Raw genomic sequence first — 18,674 nt, forward strand, 5'->3', positions numbered from 1 at the left:
ACTATACCAAGCTTCTGCCCATAGACTAGTATGCGGGCCTCGAGATCCAATCCCGAGTCACGTTAGCCTCTTGTGCAGGACCCGGAAGGCGAGGGATTTATGGCCAGAGCCCCCCCTGGCACCCAAGCGTCCTCCTGCTCCAAGTAGAGCTCAACGGAAAGACCTCTCGCGGCGGGTTCGGTCCACGTTCCCGGCACGGTCAACAACCCCCTTGGTTAGGGTCAGGCAGGCAGTTGGGGGTAACTGAAGCTGCCTCTCCCTTCAGGCCTTCAACCTGAAGCATTTATATATCTTTTCATCCTTTAGTTCCTTGAGCAAACAATGCAAACAGTGCTTTCTAAACTGTTACAAGCACAATCAATTCCAGTGGTCGTTTATTTGGCAAACTGTTAAGGAGTGAATCCTTCTCTCCGAATGCATCCAGCATTCAATCCAGAATCAATTGCAACTTGGCAAGATTCCTATTGTCCTTGGGTTAGGGCCATACCCTGTTAACCCAACTTAACCAATACCTTAGGTTTTATTAATAGTAAATCCTAGCGACCATGTCGCGTTAATTTATTGATTGATCATCTGCTTCCAAGCAAATACCTAACTTCCCTTAACTTGGCAAATTTCCCCAATAAGGGTGATGTAACAGGATGGCTACTCATCCTCTTGCAAGATAAACTTGCGCAAGAACTTGCCAACCTCATATCAAGAAATGGCAAAACTCTCTTGTGAACTTAACCCCAAGTCTATGCGACGTTGCAACATGTTTGCACAGGTGTCGCCTCTATTCCAAGGAATCATTTCACCCATTGAACGGTGTTTTCTGGTCAAGGAATTATGACTAGACTAGAAATAGGGTTTAGGGTGTCTTCTTACTCAATGCAATCCTAATCGCACTAGGCCGACAACGTTCGGTCCTAGGGATTCCAACTCAATCCAAGTTCTGGCATTAGGTCGAATGATCCTTAGGGTAGAAACCCTAGATCATTATTTGCGTGAGCATCCAATTGACTCAACATTCCGGGAAGGTGGGTAGGACCTTTGGGTTTGAGGGCTTCGACTTGGCGTCCAAGTACGATACTTGGCTGCATTTCTAACGTGCCAAGCCCTAGCCAATACTTGAGGTTTTCATTGAATCGGCTAGTTATGCCTATACGAAACCCAAACAGTCATGATACCACAAATGACTTGGATAAATTGACCTACTTGCCTTATGACAAGGACAATTCTTTCCTAGAGATGATAAACTTGATCTAAAGTAGAAAAATAGTTGCAAAATGTTACAATACATGTAAACATGTAGTTCATTACTTCTACGCACCATAAGATCCGCAATAGCCCTATCCCTTTTTGCTAAAGTCAAAAGGCATGATAATTTGAAGAATAACTTACATAGGGCCTACTAGGATTTACATCAAGGAATAACGCCTACAACCTTTTGTCTAAGTATTTGAATTTCATGCTTTTATAAACCATGCAATCATTCCTAAATGCAACTTGATGAAATGAAATTTGCGAAAGTATAAGTGCGACCCTTAGATACAACAACATCGTGAATGAAGTTCATGCAATACTAAGGCAAGTGTCGATTTAATCCATTTCCAAGCATCTTTTCCCATGCAACTTATAAGATCGGGGTTCTTTTTCATGCCGTGCAACAGAAGTTAATAATTCCCTCATGCAAATCATAACGAAGGGAGTTATTGCAAAAATACTCCTTTCCTTCATGACCAATGCACTTAACAATTTCCTCTTTAACCCTAGGCGATATGTGGCTTTCCTTTGAAAATGCACGACAAGGCAATTTACTATTAAGGTCGTAAGATGGATGGACAATTTGCGTTTATATTGAAAATACCAATTTTTCCCTATTGCATTTAACTAGGCTAGGTGAATTTGAACATGCACGGGTACTTCCTAATCCATGGAGTTGTCATGCTTAATGCATTACTTTAGTATGAATTCACAATAGTAAAAACCTGAGTTTGTGGGCTCGGGGAGATGTCCACGTGAATGCTAGGAGAAGAACCTCCCGCAGGCGCGCCTTGCGACTTCTTGGGAGCCATCGTTAGCGTGCTTACGGACTTCCAGTTTTCCTTTACCCTTACGCGATTGGTGAGTCTTCTCCAACCGTTTGTGAGCAGCTTCAAGATCTTTCCCCTTTTCCCTCGTACGCAGGAGATCCCCTCCGAAGTAGGGATCCTTGAGAATACCGGCTTGCGGGGTTTGGGCTTATTGGAGGCCTTGTGGGGTTGGAGCTTGGATTGTGGAGATGGCCCTTTTACGAGAGAGCTATGGGAATGGAGGCTTTCTAAGCTTCTTCTTCTTCTTTTAAAAATCCCGTGGTGGCCACGCGAAAATAGGTCTTAAGGAAGCTGGGACTTCCCCCCTCATGCGCAAGAATTCTTCCACAAAAATGGGTTCCCTTGAAAACCCGCAGTGGCTAGTGGAAAGGGACTTATAGATGGCTTGTGTGAATGGGGCTTATGAAAGCCCCCTTAGAAGCTTCTTAAAAGAAGCTTCTGGCTATGACCAGAACCCACATGGAAGAGGGAGGGGGTGATAACGTGGCGAAAAATGACGTCGCTTAGGGGGGGTGGTTGACCTTCTGTGGCGACGTGGAGCCTCAGCGTCGCCAGCACGCTGCAATGGCAGCAACAGCAAGCGCTGCAAGCAGTGGCGTGCTCAGCCCGGCAGCGTCCCTTCCCCTCGATCCTCCAGCTTGGCCCCCTCCTTCCCCTCTTGTCTCCTCTGGACGTTAGCACGGCCTCTCTCACCCCACCTCTAATCGTGCATATCTCGGCTATCTTTCGTCTGATTCCTTCCCTCTCACGCAGCCTCCTCTCCACAGTTTTTTCCTTTTCTCCTCGACATCTTAGAAGGTGTTTTTTTTAATAGTTTGAGGGGGAGAGAGGACCTCCCCCCTACGTGGCTCTTCGCATGGCCTCTTCCCCTCCACCTCTTAAATTCCCTATTTCAGTCCATCCCCTTCCCTCAGCCACGCTTTGGCTGGGGGAAGGTAATAATTAAAAAAAAAATTTGCAATAAATATTACATTATCCTCTTGACCTCCTCCCAAGAGGATGTTTACCTATGGTTATGTGGGTTATTTAAACCTCGGTCCCGTTTTGCCAGTGGAGAAGTCATGATTCTTCGGTCCCGATTTTGTCAATGCGGAGTACTCCTTTTTCTCGCGTACGATCATAAATCAACTATCGGAAATGGAAATAATCTTTTCACAATTTTACGATGTGTGGGAGGTTGGTCTAGTAATACTTCAAACGGAAATATTACAACATTATACTAGGAGGTGACAATGGTACCAAGGGGCTCTAGCTATAAATACCTTGGGTTTGTCAACGATTGATCTAGCCCCTACAAGTTTGGGATAGACTTCCTAGAAGGCCTTGATACTAGATAAGGGCAGTTTGGTGGATCATGTGCCTAATATTTTAAGTTCTAAATTAAAGGATGGATTGCAGTGTGGCATTGCATCTGGGAGAAGGTGCAATATAAATATATTATTTTGCAAGTACATTCAAAGGATTGTTTGACATCATCTTTGTGAAGAAAAGCTACATCAAGGAAATAATATTTAATGGTTAATTAAGGAAGCTGTCTTTTTATGTTAAACATAAATGTATCAGGATAGTTAGATATCTACAATGCACCCCGAGGAAAGTGAGAGGATAAGATCCCCAATGGGCTCATCTTATGGATGGGTGATCTCGATACTGAGCCAATAGTTTTCCTTCAAGGTGATATAATTAGGAAAGGATCGAATGCTTGAGTGTATAATGTGTTGTCTTAGACACGGTGTCGTAGTGCATAGGGTTGAAGGTCACCACAGGGGTTTGGCAAGAAAACATGACAAGATAGATAGTGATGTGTCTTCAAGAGATAAGTAGATTACAGTGAATGTTTAAAGATTCAAGAGGTACTTCATGGTCAATCACACGGGTTTGAGAGAGAAGAATGTATGGGGATTCAAGAGCTTAGACTCCCGAGATGGTAGAGATAAGAGAAGGGTTAAAGGTTTCAAGCCAAGTTCTTGAAGATGTTAATAGAGCTTTCAACTGCATGTTCTTAGCAAAGGCCACAAAAGTATTATCTCATAAGTTCTAACTCAAATCAAGTTTGTTTTCTTGGCAGTAAGAGCATTCAAAAATTATAAAATCAAGTACAATATGTTGTCATGTATCATAAACAACTTTGCATCCCATCATTCATACATGATGCCATAGCATGAATCAACTTTGAATGATTACATTTGATGTAGAGTGTTAGTAGGGACAAAAGCTTATGAGTCAATTACAATGCTTGTAGGGCAAAGAGACTTGCTTCAAGAGAGCTTCAAATTGAGTTCCTAATAAGGATAAGTTACCACATCCAAGAAATAAGAGAAAAATCTCCTCTTAATTCAACTCAAAGCATCTATGAATTATCTACAAACATTGCTCTACCATAGGGGCACATAATACTTGCATATTTTGACAAGATGTCTTCTGTAGAGTAATAAATGAATTAAAAGAACTTTGTGTAGCGAATTCTTTGAATATGGATGAAGATAAGATCCCCAAATCAGCCCAAATACCTTTTGGAGTTCACCTCTGATGATAGCATAAACTTCTCCTAACATGGTGTTAGTGCATTTGTTGGTGTCGAAAGTCTATCACGGGGGTAAGAGATAGCAGGGTGAAGGGAGATTTAGGGAGAGTTGTAGACAAAAGAGAAGGGGTTTGAATAAATAGAAGACATAGAAGAATATTTATTTAAAAAAATAGAAAATGTAGAAGAATATTAACAAATATGAAGCGTGTCAATTAATTTATGCATTATGAGAAGTTAAAACTCTTGTAGACAAAAACGTATATAAAATAATACCTTCCTCTATGTTGGTCAAATCTCCAATCTGATGCTTCCATTGGCTCCAAAAGGGGGGTAAAATACTAGGACACCAGGCCAGAATTTTGCTAGATCACTCCTTCATCTCCCACTTCGGAGTGCCGTTCACTGCTTGAAAACAGTGATCGTGCGTCAGTCAATTTCATCAATCTCTCTTTTTATATAAAATCCTCTCAAATTGGTTGAAATCTACATGCTTTCTTTTACATGTCATTCTAATCTAGAAGTTGTCTATAGTTTTATGGATTTTTACAAGAGATAATATATAAAATATCAAAAATTTGCTAAAACTTGTCCAAAAATCTAATATTTTTGAACCATGGATACTAACACTAGTGTCTAAAATGTCATTGGTTCTCTAGATCTATAAGGAAGCTGCACTTTAGAGTTTTTCACATGATGCACATAGCACCATGACATCCATCCCCTTCTAACGTGCACATCCTCTGGCATGTGCCAAAGTCTTATGGATCTGCAGTGTCAAAAGAAGTATCTTCTACCATGTCAATGTCTTCATCTTCTGTCTCTTCTTCTTTGTCTATGTCTTCATGCTCTTGAATTATATCCAAGTCTTCTAACTCATATGTTGAACTTTCTCTTCGTTTGAAGAGCTTGATTCTTTTTCCAATTATGGGTATCTTCATGTTTGTCCCATCCAATTCAGGCAATGAATATGTGGCATTGTCATGAACAACTTTTACCACATACAGGCCAAACCAATGCTTTACTATCTTCCTAGAAGCAATGTATTGATTATCTAGGCTACTGTCATAGACAAGCACCCAGCCATTTTCTTGGCTAGCTCTTGGCCAAATTCAATGTTGCCTATCAAATCTTCTTTTGTTTTTTATTCTTGCTATTTTTAACTTCTTAATAGCTGCTTGAACATCTTTAGGCCTTCTTTCTAACTGCCATATGTGCAAAGTCAGTAACTCTTATCTACTGATGCCTTCCTCTTGAGGTAGAAGACTCCATGTAAGAATAGATTCTTCAATTGGAATAATTGGTTATTTTCCATGCATAAGTTTAGATGGCATATAGCCAGTCACTATACTATGACTGGCTATATGAGTAGTCTGGTTAGCCCATAATGCAAAAGGTATCATTTTAGGCCATTCTAAGATCTTTCCTCTATAAGAATTTGCTAGAGCTTTGAGAATAGGTTGATGTCCTCTCTCACTCTTTCCATTGCCTTCAAGATTGTAGGCTAATGTCAAAGCCAACTTGATACCCAATTGAGCAAAGAAGTTGCGTGCCTCATTGGCATCTAATTCTCCTCTATCCGTGGTTACCTTGCCAGCACAGCCATATCTGCAAAATACTTCTTCAAGAAAAAGAGACAATAAGCTTGAGTGGTCTTGGTTGTTAAAGCTTTACCTTCAACTTTCTTGGTTAGATCTTCTCTTGCAAGCAATAAATACCATATATTCCATACCCTTGTAGGCATGGTTACAAGATCAATAATCCATCTATAATGTATAGACAAGGGATAAGTCGGTTATAACCCATCTCGATGCTTGACCATAGAATGCATCCGACACACATAAGAGGTTTCAAAAAAATGTTGTATATCTCGATACATGTTCTGCCACCAATATTTTTCTTTGACTTTAATAAAGATTCCCCATATACCTCTATTGCTAGCCTACAAGTTTTCATGAAATTCCTTCATTACCTATAGTTGCAACCTTTTTTTTACCTAAAACTCGGAGAGGCGCTCCTTTCTTCTTCTTTGTGTGCTTCCATAGATGCCCATTTTTAAGAAAGAAGCCTTAAGATTTCCTCTTAAAATGCTTGAACTCTTCATCAGTCCAAGTCTCTTTCTTCTTCATTGTGCTCAATTGTTGGCCGATCTTCAGCCAAGATCCTCAGCCAATCTTCTTCAAGGAAATGAACTAAAACTTGAGCTATGAAATGAGCATGCTGGCTTCTAGTTGACCACCCTTCTTCCATAGATAAATCTTTGATCTTTGTTGCTCTATGCTAATTTACAACAATAACTTTTTGTTTTCTTACTATACTTAATGCTATACCATTAAAAAGATCAGCTTGACCTAAAAGATTTAGCTTTGGGTTTGTATATGGAGCAATTGAGAATGTACTTTTAGCAAGCCATGGAATGAAATTCATCAAGTATAGATTCTTCAGCTTCATCTTCGTCCATTAGCTTCTTCATTTTCATATCTTGCATGTGACAGCATGTCAGCTAGATTCCCCTTTCCTATAATATGCTTTAATTCGGGGTTGAGAGATTTAATATATCCAATCCATCTTAGTATAGCAATGTCGGGTGTAGAGCAATTGAAAATCATGCCCAATAGTGGAAGACAATCAGTTTCTACCACTACGCAAGCACCTATAAAGTATTCACGATCACACTTTAAGGATGTTACAACTCCCCACAATTCCCTTTTTACTTGTGCATACCTTCTTTGACATTCATTGAGAAATTTTGCTCCAAAACGAATTGCATACTTGTTACCTTCAAGGTCTTCTTGGCCAACAACCCATCCTATCCCAATGGGACTTGTATCCATAGTAAGGATGATGGGCTCACCATTTGAATAATCAACCCTTTTGAGAGTGGGGGCTAAAATTAACAACTTCTTTAGTTTGTGTACATTGAGAGTATGCTCTTTCCCCCAAGAGAATGTTTGGCCTTTTCTTAATAATTGATAGAGATTTTCAAACTACATGAGAAAAATGTGGTATCCATACGAGATAGAATACACATGCGCCAAGAAATCTTCTCATCTCTGAAATATTTGTGAATTTTTCTTGCATTCTGCTAATGGAATCTATCTTGATTGGTGAAGGTTTATGTCCGTAGGGGCCACACAGATGTCCGACCACTAGGACTTCTTCTACTCCAAAAATTGACTTAGCTCCAGAAAGGGTAAGATGTACCTCTTCTAGCCTTGTCAAAATCCTATCACAATCATGAATATGATTAACTACAAGTGTCCTACAGCCATCTTCATCAAGTTCCTCATTATTTTCATTGACTTCACATCCCTTGATAGGTACATAATTAACAAATGGAAGAGTAAGTTGTAGAATAAAGTCCCTTAAGACTTTATGCATGGCATTCATCATATGGGCTACGGATTTTGGTAGAGTGCACATGCGGACCAATTCGAGGTGTCTTCATTGTGGTAATGTCTCCGCTTTCTAATGAAAGCTGAAATTGGTTATATCCTGAATATACATCGCCCATAGAATAAATTGCTCTACTTGCAAAAGCTTCAGCAAACTCGTCAACAATTGGACCCGAACCAACATTTTGGATTGTGACATGATTAACAGGCTATAGATCTTGAATGAATCGTAAGGATCCATTTTTCTTGGGCACGGTAAACCATCGATTTTAGCAAGGTGCTAAAGACGGTTCTAAAATCTTCATTCTGATCTTCTCATTTAGAAGTTCCAATAATTTGGGCGAATGTGCCCTTGGAATGGGAATGGGCTTGAGGTTCCAAGGTACATGTGGGACCATAAAAATAACCATAAGAGCCACAATATTTGGATCCACATAACCTATTTCACTTAGCTTAAATGTAAAATATTTTCCATGTTTCATTAGCATTTGCATAAAAGAGTGTTTTTCATCCGGTTAAAGGAAAGAATTTTCACCTATTTTGAGCTCTTCTATACTTTTAGATGTGAACTTGTGACCAATGTTGGAAGGATCATGAAAACTTGGCTGATTTACTGCCCTATTAGCCAGCCCTTCACTTTCAGGAGGTAGTGGGACTCCCACATGCTTGATTTTCTTATCCACCGTCTTGTATTTTGTCTCTACTTGCACTTCAATCTTGTTGAGTAAACCAATGTCTTCCCACTCAACAAATTCTTGAATTGTTTGATAATAATCCAATGTACATACTTCTATGGACTGATTTTCACCTTGATTTTTTGTATGAGCAACTGCATATATTTCAGCCAATGTGTCAGTAGTAATCAGTTCAAAAAAATGCCCGAAATATCTTCATTTTTAGCCATCATGTCATAATTTTTCAGCACCCTTTTTACATGACGTAAATATTTTCTTTAAGCTTTAGTCATGGTTGGAAGAGACTTATAACAACCCATACTATTGATTGTACATACATACAGATTTGCTAGAGACATAGTTTCTGTAGCATAAGGAGGCTCAATCTTTTTACATGATGCACTGCCATAGCCTCCTTTTATAGTAGTGTAGCCCGAAAACCCTTGAATTCTCGAGCATTAGGAGGCATAGTATAATCATGTAGTCGATCTCTATTTTGATGATGGTTAACACACACAATAAGAAATTGAACATCTTGTTCATTATCCTTGCTCCGGATTTGAGCATAGGAAGAACCATCATCAAGAGCTTTTGTTTCCAAGCGGGCTTCAGAAATGCGAGGTTGCCCAAGAATGATAGGGTAACTACAAGAGTCTTGAACAAAAAAGTGAAAAATGTCTTTTATGTCTCCAATAGTTACCTGCACATTAAGACATGCAGCATATAACTCTCCAAAAGAGTTGTTTGTAGCTCTCATTTGCCAACCTAGATCAACATCTAAGGGCCATCTGCCCCTTTTATAGAGACTCCTTGCCATGATGTTTATCTCAAAACCATAGTCTAAGAGCGCAATACATGGTATTTTTTTTTCTCCAATTTTAACAACTGTCTCCGTTGTTGTTCATGCCTAATGTGTATGGGAGTAGTGACTACTTGGAATGAATCAAGCTTCTTCCTCATCATGCATGTGCTGTAGATGGCCTTCTTTTTTAGAGATGGGCTACCCAACTTGTTTGGACTAGCCAACCATTACAATTTCAGCCTTCGCTTCTTTAATTTTTGCATCCATTCTTTCTTTATCTTCAGCTTCAATTGCTACAATTAACTCTTTAACTGCTTCAAACTGAATTCATTGTGTAGTTAGCTTCTCTTCATCCTTCACAAAGACTCAAAGAGCTTGCAAAAAATATGCACTATTTCTTGAGCATCATCACCAACATATTGTCTTTTTCTTTTGATTAAATCAATAATTACATCATGAAATTCAAGTTTGGAAATTTTGAGAATTTCACCTAAGATGAACTCAGTTTTACTTCCCAGAATTCGTTCTTCTAGAACTTGTTTGAGATCGGTTGTTGTAGATTCTTTGTCAGACTGCAATTTGTAGCCTGGTTGCTTGCCTTTCTTCTTTCCTTCGATCTTCTTTGTTTGTGGTGCATCTTCCATCTCTTGATCTATGGTTATATGTTCAACAAGCTTTAGTTGTTCAAGTGTTCTTCTAGTTACCCATTTCAAAGGGCAAAAAGATAAAGGCCCTGGCTCATCTTCTCTTATTCTCCTTTCTTCAATCAAGACTTCTTTATGATTGACGTCAGCCAAATGAGAAAAGGGAGAAAAAGAATCCATCGATTCTTTCCAACTAGTCATTCCTCAAATACAATGACTAGTGTTAGTCAAATCATCTTTGGCTACTTTGCCATGTTCCATTTGATCTAATGCCTCCATTCATACTTTAGATTGCACATTAACTTTACATGATTTCAAATTTGATTTAGTTAGCTCAATTTGCAACTCATAGGTAGCTGCATCAATTACTGCATAGGCATTCTTTATAACTAAATCTTCTAATCTTTTCTTCATTACACCATTGCCAAAATTTGGCTCTAGTGGAAGACCAGTTTCAGCTACATAAATTTTTTTTGTCTTTCAAAAAGGTGAGCTTTTGTGCTTCAGCCTCACGGAAGGCATAACACTCCCTCTTGTCATATTGTTGGCTGTCACACCAAATACAGTGCCTCTTATAGCCTTCTCTCATGGGTCTTTGAGTTGATGATCATCCTTGTTCTTCAACTTTGACATCCAGCTTCTCCACCTTGGAACTAATTTTTGTAAGATTCAGACAAAGGTCATGCATGCTTTTAATAAGTTCGTCCATGATGTCATTTTTAGAAGGAATAGAAGAAGAAAGAGTTGGTTGACTAGTCAAAGGAACAAGGGATTTTGAAGGTGGAACAAGCTCCAACAATGGAGTTTTTGAAGTTGAAGTAGAGCCCAATCTTAGTCACATCCACTCTCTTCGAGCAATCATGTTAACTGCATTAGTAACATGTGTCCATGTAGTCTTGACTCCTTATTTGCAAGTAGTATCTTCTAGATGATCATCAAGCTTCTCTTGTGGAATGGGATCTCCAACTGTAACGTGTCCACTAGAATCCTCTAGGACACGTCTTGGCAGTCCATCGGAAGGCTGTCTAGAGAACTCCGCCCGGCACTCCCATGGAATGTTACGGGTTTTGTAATCTAGGTCTTTCCGCGTCTGCCACGTAGCGGAAGTGTCTTGGCCGTTTCCCACTTAGGATCGACCGGAATTAAGGTTTTCTAGTTTGGTCATTAGCTAGCAGCAACTAGCGTCAGACCCGAGCGAACTACTTTACGCAGAAACGCCAGGTCCGAAGCGGTTTCACGCTGCACTTGGTTCAAGGAGAATGGGAAATGAGAGGGATGCAAGGCTCGACCTCTCTACCATAAGGCATAGTCCCATTCCGTTCCCCTAAAACAACGTGAATCGGGTAATAGTTAATTCTAAGTCATCGTTCTCGTTACTTGTTTCGGTGATGACGATCATCCTCTGTTCGTTGAAGACTTTGAGAAAAGTTCCCGGCTAACTGGGACCACCCATCCATAGGACAGACCCATGGTCCATCCTCCGCACTTTCCTCGGTTTGTTTTAGTTATGTAATTACCTACCACATTAATTTGACATATAACAACCAGCTTCCTTGATTAGCCCTGTTAAGCACTGGTTCCTTCACGTAATCTTATCACAGGACATAAAGAAAACAATGTCAAACAACTCCTTTATTATCATTTTATCCTTTTATCTTTGAAATACAAGGAGTTCCGCCCGTAGGCTTTTCATAATCCACCCGAAGGCTATCGAGTAATCCACCAGGGATCACTAATCCAAGTTTCCGCCCGTAGACTAGTATGCGGGCCTCGAGATCCACTCCCGAGTCACGTTAGCCTCTTGTGCAGGGCCCGGAAGGCGAGGGATTTACGGCCAGAGCCCCCTCTGGCACCCAAGCGTCCTCCTGCTCCAAGTAGAACTCAACGGAGAGACCTCTCACGGCGGGTTCGGTCCACGTTCCCGGCGCGGTTAACAACCCCCTTGGTTAGGGTCAGGCAGGCAGTCGGGGGTAACTGAAGCTGCCTCTCCCTTCAGGCCTTCAACCTGAAGTATTTAGATATCTTTTCATCCTTTAGTTCATTGAGCAAACAATGCAAACAGTGCTTTCTAAACTGTTACAAGCACAATCAATTCCAATGGTCGTTTAGCTGGCAAACTGTTAAGGAGTGACTCCTTTTCTCCGAATGCAACCCGCATTCGATCCGGAATCAATTGCAACTTGGCAAGATTCCTATCATTCTTGGGTTAGGGTCATACCCTACCAATACTTTAGGTTTTGTTATGGTAGATTCCACCGACCATGTCGCTTCACTCTATTGATTGGTCAATTGCTTCCAGGCAAATACCTAACTTTCCTTTTCCTTAGCAACTATTTCCCAGGAAAGGTGATGTAACAGGATGATTACTCATCCTTTTGTAGGTTAACTTAGCGCAATAACTTGCCAACATCATTTCCAAGAAATGACAAAACTCTCTCGTGGACAAGTCTCAAGTCTATGCGATGTTGCAACTTTTTGTACATGTGTTGTATCTATTCCACGGGATCATTTCACCCATTGAATGGCGTATTCAGGTTACGGAATTAACTCCAGGCGAGTAGCAGGGTTTAGGGTGTCTTCTTACCAACCTATTCCTAATTATATTGGTCCACGGTCCTAGGAATTTCCAACCCAGTCGGAGTTTCATCATTTGAACGAATGATCCTTAGGATAAAACCTTAGATCATTTTATGCATGAGCTTCCAATTGATTCGACATCTCGTGAATGTGTGTAAGATCTTTGGGTTTGCGGGTTTTGACTTGGCAACCAGTGTAAAACTAGGTCGAATTTCTTGTTGCACTAAACCCTAGTTAGCACTTGAGATACCTATCATATCGACCCAACCATGTCCATAAGAATCCTTGTGGTTTAGGTGATTTAGTCAACTCAATATACTTGTCTTGCGTAACGGATGAACCTTTCCTAAAGGTAATAAACTAGATCTAGTGGAGATTAATAGTTACAATTACACCAATACGTGTAAACATGCGATTTACTGCTTCTACGCATCACATGGTTCACAATAATCCTATCCTTCCTTGGTAAGGTAAAAATGCCTGATAACCTCGACACTAACTTTCCTAGGTCCTACTAGGACTTACATTAAACAGTCATGCCTACAACCTTATTGTCTATACTTAGAATCTTATGCTTTGACTCCTAAATGCGGCTCCTAATGAATGACATTTTTGCATGATGACTATGCAATACGCAACGTTCTCCTAGCTACAATGAAGTTCATACAAAACTACAGCTAGTGATAATTTATTCCATTTTTCTTGCCACTTGCAAGCCCATAAGATCATTTCCGTACTCTCTTCTATTTCTTTTCAGATAATATCTTATGGGTGTTAACTTTTCCTCATGAAATCATTACAAGGAGGAAGTTGCCTAACACGCGGCACATACTTATTCCTACCATGTCTAAGAAGAAAAAATGCACTTATAAATTCCATTTCTTTGCCTAAGTAATATATGTTTAGACTCATTACTTTGATAATGTACCAAAATAGCATCATGCAGCTAGTCTCCTAAGGCGGGCAACCCGTTTCGAATTCATGACATACTTCAACCTTGCCTAACGTTCCAAGAGATACTTTATCAAATGTCTTTTTACCACTGCCACATGCATTAAAAATAAGCGTAAAATGCATTCTTCCCTATGGAGCTAAACGCACCTAATCATTTCTTTAAGCGAAAATAAACTTGAAAGAACCTGGACTTGTGGGCTCGGGGAGATATCCACTTGTATGCTCGGAGATGACCCTCCCGCAGTCGCTCCTTGTGACTTTGGCTTTGGAGCCATCGTAGATGTAGAGGTTTGAGCTCCGGGGTTTGTCCTTACCCTTTACGGCTCTTTTAAATTTCCTTCGAGTCTTGGCAAGTAGTCTCAAAATATGTTCTTCTTCTCCCTTATGTAGGAATACCTCTTTATAGGGTATGGATTTAAGATTCCGGAAAACTCGTGGAAACGGGGCTTATGGGAGGTCTTTATGAGCTTCACCTTCTCCTCTACAAGGTCCCGGGGGTGTGAATAGACCTTTGGGGAGATGACGTGGGAAGGGGGGTTAAGGAAGCCCCCCCCTTAGAAGCTTCTTAAGAAGCTTCTAAGAAGCTTCCAACTTCTGCAGCAACGTCGAGGGGGGGGGGAAAAGGGGTCGTGACCCAGGCGGCGGCGGATTGTGGCTATCTGGCGGCGACTATGGCAGCTGGCAGACTGTGGCGGCAGCGCGGCGGCCTCCCTCCAGCTCCGCGACCTCCTGCAGCACGACGACCTTCCTCTCCAGCACGACCCTCCCTCTCCAGCACGGCCCTCTCTCTCTACCCTCCCCCCTCTAGCTAGGGGGTGTTTTTATAGGCCTTGGGGCCAATGCATGGGTTTCCCCCCCCCCCCCCCCCCCCCATGCAGGCCACGACTCAACCATGGGCCATCCCTCCCCACACTCCCTCTTCTCCAGCCATGCATCGGCTGGGGAAAAGGGATTAAAGAAAAAAAATTTGCCTTAAATATTTAAATTGTCCCTCCCAAGAGGGTGTTTTTGTGAGACTTGCGTTTTTTGAACTCCCGGTTTTGATTTACCAATGCGGAGGACCCCATTTCACGCGTGCGGGTCACACATTACACTGCCAATAATTTCAATGCAAGAGATAACCTTTGCATAGGGTTTACACGGCGTGCGGGAAGTTAATATTTACGGTACGCAGTGCGCGGAAATATTGCATTCTCTCCCCCTTAGAAGAATCGAGATGTCCTCATCTCGAGATAAACTGGGGATATTGAAGACTGAGAGAGCTTTCATCCATCCAGGTAGCATCCTCTTCGGGATAATCTTTCCACTGGACGAGGCATTCTTTCAAGGTTCTAGATCTCAATTGTCTCTCCCTGACATCTAAAATCTTTTCCGGTCTTAGTTCAAGGACTCCTTGACTAGGCATTACAACTTGTTGGTCATCAAGTACATGATTTGGGTTGGGTACATATTTTTTTAAGAGACTGATATGGAATACATTGTGAACTTTTAGGTTATCAGGAAGTTGCAATTAATAAGCATTGGGTCCTAGGCATTTGAGGATTTTATACGGTCCACAATACCTTGGACTTAGCTTCTTGCATTCACCTAGAGATAGAGAACTCTTTTTCGGCCGTACACGAATGAAGACCATGTCTCCTTCTCTGAAGACCCTCTCTTGGCGTTTCAAATCCGCATATGCCTTTTGTCTATCTTTGGCTGCTTGTATATCTTGTCTAATTGACCTTATTTGGTCATCCATGTCCTCCAACATTTGTCTTGAAGCTTCCACCCTTAGGGTAGGATCAGAAAAATTTAGGGGACTTCGACAATCATGACCATACAATGCCTGAAAAGGCGTCATTTGAATGCTCTGCTGGTAAGAAGCATTGTAAGCAAATTCTACTAACGGCAAGTATTGAATCCACCTCTTCGGCTCTCGATAGCAGTAAGCCCTAAGCATATCCTCAATGATTTGATTTACTCGTTCTGTTTGTCCATCTGTTTGGGGATGGTAGGCAGTGCTAAAACAGAGCTGAGTTCCAATAGCTTCAAAGATAGCTCTCCAGAAGTGTGAAGTGAAAAGAGTCTCGATCGCTAATGATCCTTCTAGGTAACCCATGTAGCTTGAATATTTCTTTGATAAACACTCTAGCAATGTCGGAGGCTTTATAGTTTGTCTTTACTGGAATCAGGTGTGCAACCTTAGTAAGCATGTCAACTACAACCATAATGAAGTTGTATCCTCCTTGGACTTGGGGTAAGCCCACCACAAAATCCATACTAATGAATTCCCATTTCATTTGGGGAATGTCAAGTGGTTGCAATTTTCCTGGCATCAAGACATGTTCAGCCTTGATACGTTGGCAAGACAAACATTCAGTGACATATTTGAGAGCGTCACCTTTGAGCCTCTCCCAATGATAGCTCTTCCTAACTGCATTAAGAGTTTTTGCATAGCCAGGATGTCCTACGAAAGGGGAATCATGAGCTTCCCATAATATCTTTTGCTTAAGTGACTGGCTTGTTGGTATACATAACCTTGTTCTGTAATAAACAAGTCCATTGTCAATAGAAAATTCATGATACTTGGCCTGTAACTTCAGATTCTGATCCTTGGTAGATATTTCTTTTATCATTGCTTGGTAGGCTAAGTCATGGCTTGCTTCCTCTTTAGCTAGTTCGAGTATAGGGTTGCTTGGCATGGATACCTTTGTAGCCAGAGATCTGGCCGTTGATGGATTCTGCAAGATTAGGGAATTTAGGAATGCCTTGCGACTGAGTGCATCGGCAACAACATTCTCTTTCCCTGGTCGATACTTGATTTCAAAATCATACTCCTCCAAAACTTCGATCCATCGACGTTGCCTCATGTTGAGCTCATTCTGGGTAAAAATCCATTTGAGACTCTTATGATCGGTTACTAGAGTAAACTTGTTACCCAACAGGTAGTGTCTCCAAAGCTTTAGAGCATGGATGACAGCTAATAACTCCAGATCATGCGTGGCATAATTCTTTTCATGACTCTTCAATTTCCTTGAAGAGTATGCTACTGGATGACCTTCCTGCATAAGAACACACCCCAAGGCAAGAATGCTGGCATCAGTTACTACCTCGAACTCCTTATTGAGGTCAGGAAGTTTTAGAATAGGTGCCGATACCAAACATTGCTTCAATTGGTCGAAGCTATTTTGCTCGGGAGTTGACCATGTAATGGAAGTCTGCTTCTTTAGTAAGTCGGTAAGAGGTGCTGCAATCAAAGCATAGTTTTTGATAAAGACCCTATACCATCCTGTCAAGCCAAGAAAACTGCGTATCTCTTTGACGGATAATGGTATTGGCCATTCAAGCACATCTCTGACTTTGGCTGGATCTACTGATATTCCTTCTGAAGATACTATGAATCCTAGATATTCAATCTGACGTTTGAAGAATGCACACTTCTTCATTTTTGCATACAGCTTATGAGACCTCATTGTCTCCAAAACAATCCGTAATTGAGGTTCATGATCTTCTTCCTGTTTAGAATAGACTAAAATGTCGTCGAAGAAGACAAGCACGAAATCATCAAGATATGGTCTAAAAATATCCTGCATTAATCTATTGAAGATGGCAGGTGCATTTGTAAGCCCGAATGACATAACCAAGAATTCAAAGTGCCCATATCTTGTATTGAAGGCTGTTTTTGGAATATCCTCATCCTTGATCCTGATTTGATAGTAACCTGACCTGAGATCAATTTTGGAGAAGATCTTTGCACCTTGAAGGCGATCGAGAAGCTCATCTATTCTAGGAATAGGATACTTGTTCTTGACTGTTGATTGATTCAGCCCACGGTAATCAATACATAGTCGAAGTGTCCCATCTTTCTTCTTCTGGAATAGAACTGGAGCTCCCCATGGTGAGTTGCTAGGCCGGATGTAGCCCTGATTTAACAGTTGCTTGAGTTGTTCCTTCAGCTCAATAGCTTCCGGAATAGACATTCTATAAGGTCTCTTTGCAATTGGCGTAGCTCCAGGTATTAGCCTTATTTCATGATCAACTTCTCTTGGAGGTGGGAGTTCAGTTAATTCCTCAGGGAATACGTCAGCGTATTCTTTTAGCCAAGAGGGACCCTCATGAGACTCTTGCTTTTGATCTAACTTGTTGAGTTTGATCAAGTAAACAGGTAATCCTTTCCTAACCCCTTTTATGATCCGCGATACTTTGGCTAACTGGATCCTTGGCACTCCTGCCTCACCTTGAGTTGTAACAAACTCTCTTTCAGAATTTCGGAAAGAAACTTGACCCTTTCCACAGTGGATGTGAGCATCATTAGGCTTAAGCCAATCCATCCCGAGTAGGCACTCATGGATACCTAAATTCATGACTCTGAATTTGACTGAGGTTTTCTTTCCTCCCAGATAGAACTCCTCCTTAGCAGTTTGCCTAGCACAAGTTACCTCACGACCGTTTGCCAATTCCACAAGTAGGGTAGGTGCTTCTACTGTGGCTATTCCTAATCTCTTAGCACACGCTGGTGAGATAAAGGAATGTGTACTGCCACAATCAATCAAGGTTTTGAAACCTTTACCTCGATAGTCCGACGGTGTTTGAATCATCGAGAATTGGCGATTCGGGCCCTTCTTATGTAGAGCGGCATGGACCGTCGCTCTTTCGAAATCCGCTTCCATAGTCGGATCTTCCTCTTCCTCTGCTTCACATCTTTGCCTATTGGTAATGCAGGCAGCTCTTCCCCTTCCACGGGCGGCGGCTCCCTGACTGCGGCCTGCACCTTGACGGTGTCCTTCGCTAAGCTTGGGACATTGCCTTTTGAAGTGACCAAGTTCATTGCAGTGGAAACATCGGATGTTTCGGCCATTACCGTGAGTAGGAACAAAGTTGTTGACGTTATTTGTCCTTGCTTTCTTCCTTTGTCCCTGATTGTGGCCTTGAACTCTCTTAACCTGGGGTCTGAATGCTCCTCTGTTCGGGTCGCTATAAGACCAATTCTTAATACCCCTTGGTTTAGCTTGCACTTCCTGAATTATAGGTGCCGCTCAAATGAGTG

The sequence above is a fragment of the Lygodium microphyllum genome, chromosome 18, assembly GCF_053477565.2.
Source record: "Lygodium microphyllum isolate KBCC chromosome 18, Lygodium_microphyllum_v1.1.10, whole genome shotgun sequence".
In the NCBI taxonomy this organism is placed as follows: Eukaryota; Viridiplantae; Streptophyta; class Polypodiopsida; order Schizaeales; family Lygodiaceae; genus Lygodium; species Lygodium microphyllum.